The following is a 9,900-nucleotide window of genomic DNA, read 5'->3' as shown; positions in this document are numbered from 1 at the left end:
TAGTCTTGAGAAAAGAAGATTGAGGGGAAACCTGATAACAGTCTTTCAGTATCTTAAGGGCAGTTAAAAAAAGGACAGTGATCAATTGTTCTCCATGTCCATTGAATATAGGACAAGAAGTAATGGGCTTAATTGCAGCTAGGGAGATTTAGGTTGGATATTAGGAAAAACTTTCTAACTATAAGGAGGGATATGTTAGGGTATGATCATGAGTGGTGAGGAGAAAGTGAATAAGGAAAAGTGATTTACTTGTTCCCATAATATAATAATTAGGGGCAACCAAATGAAATTAATGGGCAGCAGGTTTAAAACAAATAAAAGGAAGTTCTTCTTCACACAGCGCACAGTCAACTTGTGGAACTCCTTGCCTGAGGAGGTTGTGAAGGCTAGGACTATAACAGGGTTTAAAAGAGAGCTAGATAAATTCATGGAGGTTAAGTCCATTAATTGCTATTAGCCAGGATGGGTAAGGAATGGTGTCCCTAGCCTCTGTTTGTCAGAGGGTGGAGATGGATGGCAGGAGAGAGATCACTTGATCATTACCTGTTAGGTTCACTTCCTTTTGGGCACCTGGCATTTGCCACTGTCAGTAGACAGGATACTGGGCTGGATGGCCCTTTGGTCTGACCCAGTATGGTAATTCTTATGTTCTTATAAGGCTAGTTAAGCTCTGGAATAGGCTTCCAAGGGAGGTTGTGAAATCCCAGTCATTGGAAGCTTTTAAAAACAAGTTGGAAAAACACCCGTTAGGGATGGTCTGGGTTTACTTGGTCCTGCAAAAGTACTGAGGAGCGGTCTTGGTGACTTCTTGAGGTCCCTTCAGCCCTACATGTCTATGATTTATTCAGCAATAGTCATTTTGTTTCTATATGTCTGCAATTTTAAATGTCCTCTTAAGAACAAATATGTAGCTCTCTTTGCCAAAAAGCAGATTCATTAGCATGTATGATGTGCAATACATTCTTATGAGTGGCAGAATACAGAGTCAGTGCTGCCTTGGGGTTAGAGCACAGGCCTGGCTAACAGGATTATTGATGTTACTGTAGGATTGTTGGGCAGGTCATTTTAACCTCATTGTAACTCAGCTTGCCCTTCCATAAAACGGTCAGGGGGCCTACTTCATAGAAGGAAGGCCACATTTGAAAAGCACAATGGCCTGGCTCCACAAAGGGACGTACGCATGGCAATGCTCAGCGTCTAGAAAGTCACAGGAACACCATCCCCGAAGCCTGAGTTAAGTGCCTAGGCTCCTTATTTAGGAGCGATAGGTACCTACGAATGTGATCCACAAAAGCCAGCATGCTAAGTGGGGAGCTGCCTAAACTAGCCCATGGGAGATGCCAACCAGAGGGGTGGGTCATAAACTCTGTCCTCTCTGAGATTGGAGCCAAAGTCAAGGCTTCAGGGAGGTGCATATCTCTGCTTAGTGATCCCCAGCCAGGATGCCCCCTCCTGGAGTGAGTCAGCTAAGTCATTTCTTGTGAGTAGGAGCAAGGTGCCTGCTTCACTCTACAAAAAATGGCTGGAGGAGGAACCCATCTTATAAACGTTTAGCCCAGCAGACAGATGACTCAGCTGGCATACGGGAGACCCAGGTTCAAGAACAGGGATCTCCCACCTCTCAGAGGGTTGCTTTCACCACTGAGCTATAAAATAGTCTGATGTGGGGTTCCCTCACCCAGCTGGGATGCTCCAGCCAATGGCCACTACTCATATGCTCCTTCCACTGTTAATTGACCCAGTGAACACTGGTGTTTAAAATCAGACCTGAGTCCCAAATTAAGTTACTGGAATCAAGACAGGCTGATCTTTGGCAACATATTCTTGTCAAGGCCGTACTCCACTTGAAGAGTTTTGTTTATTTCCCCAACCTACAGTGGACTCTAGCTGGAGATAATTAGATGGTTGCTAAGGCAATATTTACACTAGGAACACCTTACTGGTGTACTAGACTGGCACAGTGCTTCTGCTGTGGGTGTGCTTTGTACCAGCAGAGCTAAACCACCCCCATGAGAGAAACAGGTTGTATCGGTAAATACGGAGTTTCTATGTGAAGGACATTTGCTTGTCCACCTGTCAATCAGAGAACAAACTTCTTCACACCCCTGACCAACAGCTATGCCAGCAGATGGCTGTAGTGTAGACACAGCGTGTGTTTTAATGCAATGGCATAGCATTGTATTTAATACAATGCTAGTCTCCATTGCCCCTAAAAAGCCACGCTGTGTCTACACTACAGCCATCTGCTGGCATAGCTGTTGGTCAAGGGTGTGAAGAAGTTTGTTCTCTGATTGACAGGAGATGGAAAATGCATTTCTGACTTACCTGTCTCTATTATAGCACAACATAGTAGCACTATTAGCCCTGTTAAAATGATGGGATCACGCATGCTGTATTAATGTAGTACTGTATTCTCATTTATAGTCCTCAGAAGTTATTTCAAATGCTAATGAGAAGACCTCCAATGTTGTATGTGGCGCAGAGAAGTATTGCAAAATGATGTTCGGGATCTTACATAGCCCTATACTTAATACCTTGCACTTCTATAGCACCTTTGATACAAGGATCTCAAAAGCACTTTATAAGCTTTGATTAATCAGTTACAACACAATTGTGATGACTAGGCATCTGGCCAATATGTTGCATACGCAGCTAATTCACACAAAACCATGGCTGTATTATTATTACCATAATTGCTGGAACTAGCAGTGTGGGGTGTGTGTGTGTGCTACCACATCTCCTGGCTTGAAGTGGTTTCCATTATATACTGGGTTTACAGTTCAGTTCATGGCTCTCAGCACCCCCACTATACAAATTGTTCCAGCATCCCTGATCAGTAAATCATCCTTCTCCAATCCCAGCTCATTTATTTGTTTCATCCACTTTTTACATCCTGTCTTAACCAAGATTATAAGCTGGCAGGGGCAGAGATGGCCTTTTACTGTACGTTTGTGTAGTAAGTGCAGGCCCTGATAAAGGCCCAGTATGAGGCCTGAACTAAAGTAATGAACAAGACTTAGCTAAAAAGCAAAGTGAGGCTGTGAGCTGAAGGCCGGCTCGGTTCACAGAAGCTGGCAAGAAAAGGGCTGATGCTGCATAAATATATATTCACCTAGCATACCGAAGTATAAGCACAGCACTAGAATACACTATACTGAAACATTCCATAGCTAATAAAAGGACAGGCCGACCCATCCCAATGACAGGGGCAAAAGGGTAAAATGATGGATAGAGTTGTTTTGATCGAACCAACATGTACAAGGTAAAAGGCGGCACCTTAATACGTAGAGAGGTTGAACCTTGCTGCGTAGAGGGGTGGCACCTCAGTACGTCAGGTATGATGTGTAATTTGTTTGTATCTGTGTATAAGAATGCATCCCTGGGGTGGTGTCTTTGTCCGGCCGAGGGGGCAGTGGAAAGTCCCACCACTGACTGAGCCGGGTCCGTTGCCAAGAGGCACTTTCTCGTAGTATGCCCTGAGTTAGGCTAAGAAACCTACAGGGAACTGCAATTGTGTCCGAGGTCACAATAAACCTAGTCGATGTGACTTTGCATCTTACTGAACTCTGTGGTTATTGGGGGTTCTTATCTGGTCTGCTCTGTCAGCTATCTTCGAAGAGCTGGGGCAGCACACAGAGGGAACACACGCACGCAGCCGAGTGATATCAACATTGGAGAAAGCAGAGCACCATACCGGTAGCACTCTGACAACAGTTTGTACAGCTCCTAGCACAATGAGATCCAAATCCCTGATTGGGTGCCTCTGAAATACAAATACTAATGATAACCATGAGGCAGGTTAGTCTCATGAACTGCATTTTACAGATAGGGAAACTGAGACACAGATAGTCTAAGCTCAAGGTCATAAAGCAAGTGACTGGCAGTGTCAGAAATAGAACCCAGGACTCCTGGTCATGGCAGCTCTAGTCTTTACATAGTGGTTGTTCCCAGAGCTGCTTCTCTCACAGTGGTGAAGCATCGGTCATTCTTCAAGCAGCAACACTTCCTATTCCGTGTGGCTTAGCCATGGCTCTTTTCAGGTAGGATTTCTGGAGGTTTTTCTGACCAACCAAACTAAAAATCTTTTTTGCTCCTGTGCAGCTGTTTCCTTTGTTGGGTGTTTCTTTCGGATAAATGCAACCATGGTCAGATCTGATGATGACGACACTAGAACTACAGGGAAAGCAAACATGTGCACAAGTCATTTAAGACCAAAGGTTAGGTTTTGGTTTCGAGAAGGGTACCACTAAAGCTGCTCTGAATAAAAACATGCATAAGGGTTTTTTTTGTTTTGTTTTGTTTTAAATAGAGTACATTTCAGTTCACAAAGTTCCCTTACCTCCCAGAGCTTAACATTCCCTGGGGGTAGGAATAACTTATATCTGCCGCACTGTGCTAGCACATGGGAACAGGCCACAGGGATATGACATTGAATATAGTCTGACTTGGCTAGGTTTGCTGTCCTAGAAGAGTCAAGTGCAAAATTAAACATACTGCATAAATGGAAGAGATCTTAAAAACTCTAGTTTAGGCCAAGATTTTCAAAGCCAGATGGGGGATTTGGGAAATGAATGGGAAACGGTCATCTATAACCCCTTCGTGGCTTTGACAATCTCAAAACTTAGTCCAAGGGCCAGATTCCACCAGTGGAACTTTGGCAGAAGGCACCCAGTGGAGGAAAGGCCACTTGGGGGTGTGTCACAATACCAATCTTGCAGCATTTTCTTCCAGGGTGGACTCCTGGCTCCTAGTGGAGCTGTCCATGGATGCACTGATGTGCAAACTACAAACCACTCATATGTACCCGGGGTAGAGGTGTGTGTGGGGGGAGGGAGATTCAAGCCTCAGGGCTGCCCAGAGGGGGGGCAAGTGGGGCAATTTGACCCAGGCCCTGGGCCTTGCAGGAGCCCCGCGAGCCCTGGCCTGGCGACTGTCCAGGTCTTCGGACGGCATTTTGGCAGCAGGGGGCCCTTCAGTTGCTCCGCGTGCCACTGAAGACCCGGACCACCGCAGCTCCCCCGTTTTGCCCCAGGCCCCCTGAATCCTCTGGGCGGCCCTGTCAAGCCTTAAGTTATTAGTAACACAGGGAAGTGTAATTCACCTCTGGGCAGAGCTCCAGCCCAATGTCCATGCACAATTCGAGTACCATTTCACATCCCAAAATATGGAGCCTGGGCCTTGGCTGGCCCTCTCCGCATGGGTGAGTTTCATCTACAAGAAATTACTTTTCCCAAAACCAGATTTTTATTTTCCCCCCCTCTTGATCACGTCCCTTTAGGTGTCCCCACCTTTTCCCACCCATGGCTCACCCCTCCCCCCCCATGACATTATATCCTGTAATCCTTTGCACTGTTTCAGCCAAACGCATACACACAGGCCACCCTCAATTCCTTAAACTTTTGATGGAAGTATTTCCCCAAAGCCTTTTGGGTAGCAGGCCTTTTTTACGGTTTGGCCTGACCCTAAGATGTGCTGAGCTCCTCTGTGGCTTCCTTTGTGGTCTGTGGGAGTTTCAGTGGCCCAGGTCCTTTCAGGATCAGGCTCTTTGTCCATGTCCCACAGATTGGCTCCCATCCCTACATTTTAAAGGTTCATTTTCCAAGTTCTTGTTCCAAGCAGGAGATGGACAGTAGGGCCGCCCAGAGGATTCAGGGGGCCTGGGGCAGGGCTGGGTCTTCGGCGGCAATTCAGCGGCAGGTCCCTCTCGGAGGGAAGGACCCGCTGCCGAATTGCCGCTGAAGAATGAAGCAGTGGCGGTAAAGCAGCCTAAAGTCCTGCCAATCGCGGCTTCCCCCCCCGGCACTTGTACTGACCGGGCGGCGTTCCGAGGCTTTGGCTGCACTGAAGGACCCACCACCGAAGACCCGGAGCGAGTGAAGAACCTGCCACCGAAGTGCCGCCAAAAACCCAGAGCGGCTCACAGGGCCCCTGCGGGGTCCAGGGCCTGGGGCAAATTGCCCCACTTGCCCTCCCCCCCCACCTCGGGCAGCCCTGATGGACAGTTCTGAGTGAATTGTAAAGAAAAAAAAATTGTTATTTAGAAAGCAGAGAGGCTTTAAATGCCACAGCAGCATCACCTGGTGAACTGTGATCTCAGAATGTATTGTCTTTGTGGTTACAAATGTACCAGATGAGAGCCTGGAAGGAACTGATGTGCCTCACTCTGTACTTCAGTGTAAAAGCACATTTATCCTGCTGCATTTAAGCAGGCACCAAATGCTTCATGATAGAACTACCCAACAACCTCAGGGAAAGCAGGTTAATGTTACCAGCATATTCATCTCACCCTGCGTGCATTGCTGCACTCATTCCCTTCTAGAGAACATACTGCTCTTTGAAGCAGAAGGGGAGGAAATAGAATGATCTTTACTAATTTCAAGGGAAGTAACCCTGTGGTTTGAGTCATAGCATTTCTCAGGAATTAACAATTTGTAGCCCAAGGGTGCCCATGGTACTGCCAGAGATATGAGAAATGCTGATGGAAAAGTGACTGGCAAGAGCCCACAAATACTGGGTTGTTTTAAGTTTTATGGAACAATGGTGACCCCCAGTGGTACACCAGGTTAATGATGGAAGAAACCGATCAGTCATTTTTCTATTTAAAAAAGAACGTGTAGATGTAAAATTAGACATGGAAGGCATGCCACGTGTAACACATTCCCTTGAGAGGTAACCCAACGAGAGAGAGAAAGAGAGGCCAAGGTGTGCATGTGGTGGTGGAGAGGCAGGAAGTGATGAATATGTAGGTTCACCATGCTTTCCATGGCTATCACATGAGCTGAAATCTCTAGAATCATGCTCTTAAAAAAAGCTGGGGAAAATGAAGGGGCTTTGGATACCAAGCGATGGCAGCCAGTAGAACAGATTCTTTCTTTGCCTTCTGTGAACTGGTGATCCCATTAGATAACTCAGTTTATTCTGGGGTATCTTCACTAATGTGATATAGCAAGTGTTTATATTTCTCTCAACTTTCTGTTAAGATTTCCTCCTATGTTCCACCAATTAATTATTTATCATTTGCGTAAAGTAGGTGTAAAACTCTACCGGGCCAGCATGGAAGTGTTCCACACCCAGTTTTCACAGGGTTAAAAGACTAAGGTCTACACTACAGAGTTTTGTCAACAAAAGTTATGCCGCTTTAATTAAACCGCTGTTGCATGTTCACACTATGCTCCTTGTGTTGGCAGAGCTCATCCACACTAGCAGCTCTTGCATCAATACAGAGAGCAGTGACTGTGAGTAGCTATCCCGTGGTTCAACTGGCCACAGGCTGCATTGGGAAGGGTTTGCAATGCCTCATGGGGAAGGTACAGCATCACATTATGCAGGTTTCTCAATCCAGGGGCATCCTACCAGATTGCCAGCTGCTTTTCAACTGAAGTGTATGTGGGGGGCGAAGGAAGAGAGTGTGTGACAGGTTGTGTGTGTGTGGGGAAGATACAGAAACAGGGTGTGTGTGTTGGGGAAATGTGTGAGAGATTGTGTTTGTGTGTGGGGGGGGTGTATGTGAGAGAGAGAGAGAGAGAGAGAGTGAGTGAGTGTGTTGGGGGAGAGTGTGTCGGCATGCTGTCTCTAAGTTCAGACAGCAGCCTGAGCCATGGGTGACGGACTCTCCTAAAAGCGGGGCAAAGCCATGAGGTCCCAACCCCTGTGTGGCCCAACCCCCTCCTCTTGCCCCCAAGGCCCCTCTTATGCAGGCCAGGCTCCAGTTTCTGGCCTCGCTGGGGGGTAAGAGGAGGGACAGGGGGCTGGGCCCATGGTGAAAAGTCAGAGGGCAGTGGCGTCTTGGACCCCTCTGTTCTGGCGCCCTTGGCCTGAGCAACCAATCCTGAGGCAGGGGGAGGGGGAACGCTGCCCCCTCCCCCCCCCCATCAGCCCGCAGCTCTGCACAGCACAGTAGTCTCTCCCCCAACCCCCGCCAGCCTTCTCCACCCCAGCAGCCTGCTCTGCCTGCCTCCATGTTCCTAGTGCTGGGAGAGCAGGATTCTGCATTAATGGTTCTGTGATTCCCTTCAGTTTCTCCCACAGACTCCTCAGCTGCTGGGAGTGGCATCCTCAGCAGCTCTGTGAGCTCTCCACGCTAAGGAATGTCAAAGCTTCCTGGAGCTTTGAAAGGGGAGGGGCACATGCCTGAGTAGCTAGATGCAGGGCAGCCACATTCTAAACAGTGAGCAGAGTGGTCACAGTTGGCATTGTGGGATACTGGGGGAGGCCAGTTATAGTGACATAACAAACGGCAGCATCTACACTGATGCTTAGTTGCTTTAATTTTGCTGCAAAAAGCTGTATGCCTCCTGTCGACATGGTTTTGTTTTGTTGGCAAAACAGCAGAGTTTTTCCACTAGAAGTACCTTTGTAGCGTGAACATCTCCACTTTTTAAAACCGTGTACTGTAGACTAGGCCTTAGGTAATGTCTATGTGACGGGATGGATCACAGAGACCCCCCTTGGGACCTGCCACCTGATGTGCTGAGACTACCTCTGAGTCCATTTTCCCTGGCAGGTTGGGACTTCAGAACCCTGTCTTGTTTGAGCCTGTTACAAACACAGACCTAGGTTTGAACCATGTCCCCTTTGTTCTGTTCCACCCCCTTATACATCTTTTGCACAAGGTGGAAATCCTTTGTCCTTCTCTGGATTCCCACCACTCCTTCTAAATGGAAAAGCACTCGGTTAAAGATGGATTCCAGTTCAGGTGACATGATCACTTGTCACTGTAAGACTTCATTAGGGCTTGGCTACACTTGAAAGTTGCAGCACTGGGGAGGCTTTCCAACGCTGCAATTAGTAACCGTCCACACCTGCAAGGCACATCCAGCGCTGCAACTCCCTGGCTGCAGCGCTGGCTGTACACCTGGTCTGGTTGGGGTGTAGTGATTGCAGCGCTGGTGATCCAGCGCTGCTCGTCAAGTGTGGACACACACCAGCGCTGTTATTGGCCTCCAGGGTATTAGCAGATATCCCAGAATGCTTTTAACTAAATTACTCTTTGTTTTGTTATGCTGCCTCTCTTTGTTTTGTTGTGAACTCGGAGCTCCGCGGAGCTCCGTTGCTACCGGAGCTGCTTATCTAAAAAACAAACACAGCTCCTGTTTGCTGTGATCAATCTGTACCTGGCTGTGAACAATCAAATGAGATAATGAGGCAGGCAGGGAAACAGTGGGGAGTCCGTTGGATGCAGGCTGTTTGCAATTAAGAGTTAAGACTAAGGGGTCGGGAATATTTTCTGATTTTTCAAGGCAGGAAGGTAACACACAGTGTTGGCTCCAAAAATCCACTCTCTCTCTCTCCCCCCGCTCCCTGTCACACTACACCACCCCCTACCCCCCTCTTTTGAAAAGTACGTTGCTGCCACTTGAACGCTGGGATAGCTGCCCATAATGCATCACTCCCAACAGCGCTGCAAATGTGGCCACACACCAGCGCTGGTAGCTGTGAGTGTGGCCACACACCAGCGCTGTCCCTACACAGCTGCACGACCAGCGCTGTAACTCCCAGCGCTGCAACTTTCAAGTGTAGCCAAACTCACTTGCCATACAGGTATACAGCAATACTTACAAGTAATCAGAGTCATCTACAGTCAATTGTCCTGGTTAATGGGAGCCATCAAAATTCCAAACCACCATTAATGGCCCACACTTTGCATAATTACAATAGGCCCTCAGAGTTATATTTAATATTTCTAGTTTCAGATACAAGAATGATACATACATACAAATAGGATGACCGCACTCAGTAGATTCTAAGTTTTGTAATAACACCTTACAAGAGACCTTTTGCATAAAGCATATTCCAGTTACATTATATTCACACTCGTTAGCATATTTTTATAAAATCATATAGACCACAACGTCACAGTCTACATGACAGATCTAACAGCGGCACAGCTGTACTGCTGCA

Source organism: Mauremys reevesii, linkage group 1 (genome assembly GCF_016161935.1).
Source record: "Mauremys reevesii isolate NIE-2019 linkage group 1, ASM1616193v1, whole genome shotgun sequence".
In the NCBI taxonomy this organism is placed as follows: Eukaryota; Metazoa; Chordata; order Testudines; family Geoemydidae; genus Mauremys; species Mauremys reevesii.
This window is presented reverse-complemented; position numbering follows the sequence as displayed.